Consider the following 426-nt stretch of genomic DNA (forward strand, 5'->3'; position numbering starts at 1 on the left):
AAGAGCTAGCTCATGTTAATGCCTGAGTGTTTAGTACACCGCAGTGTCCAGACAGAATTTGACCAGGCCCAGTGTTGTGTTCTGCCTTTGGTAAAGAAAGGAATTAAATGTGCGGTTTTGCACGAAAGTCTCCACTTCGTCCTCCTTCCTTCCCACACTTTGGCCCAGACTCTAAGACAGTTACCAGCAACGAGCCAAAACATTAAACCATCTCCCAACTACGGTTCGGAGAGAAAGAGGGTTAAGAAGGTAACACCTGACAAGTCGTCTGGCCTGGTCGTGGACAGCGTTTCTCTCCTCAGCTGGAAATATCTTGAGGGAACGTGGACAAAGAAACGTCCCAAGCTTGTGGGTGACGCCGATGGACAATTTCTCGTTTAAGAGCTGCATTGCCCGTGCTCGGATATAAACCATGTACTCCGGGTC

The sequence above is a fragment of the Morone saxatilis genome, unplaced genomic scaffold, assembly GCF_004916995.1.
Source record: "Morone saxatilis isolate NCDOM2014 unplaced genomic scaffold, NCSU_SB_2.0 Contig4, whole genome shotgun sequence".
Taxonomy (NCBI): Eukaryota; Metazoa; Chordata; class Actinopteri; family Moronidae; genus Morone; species Morone saxatilis.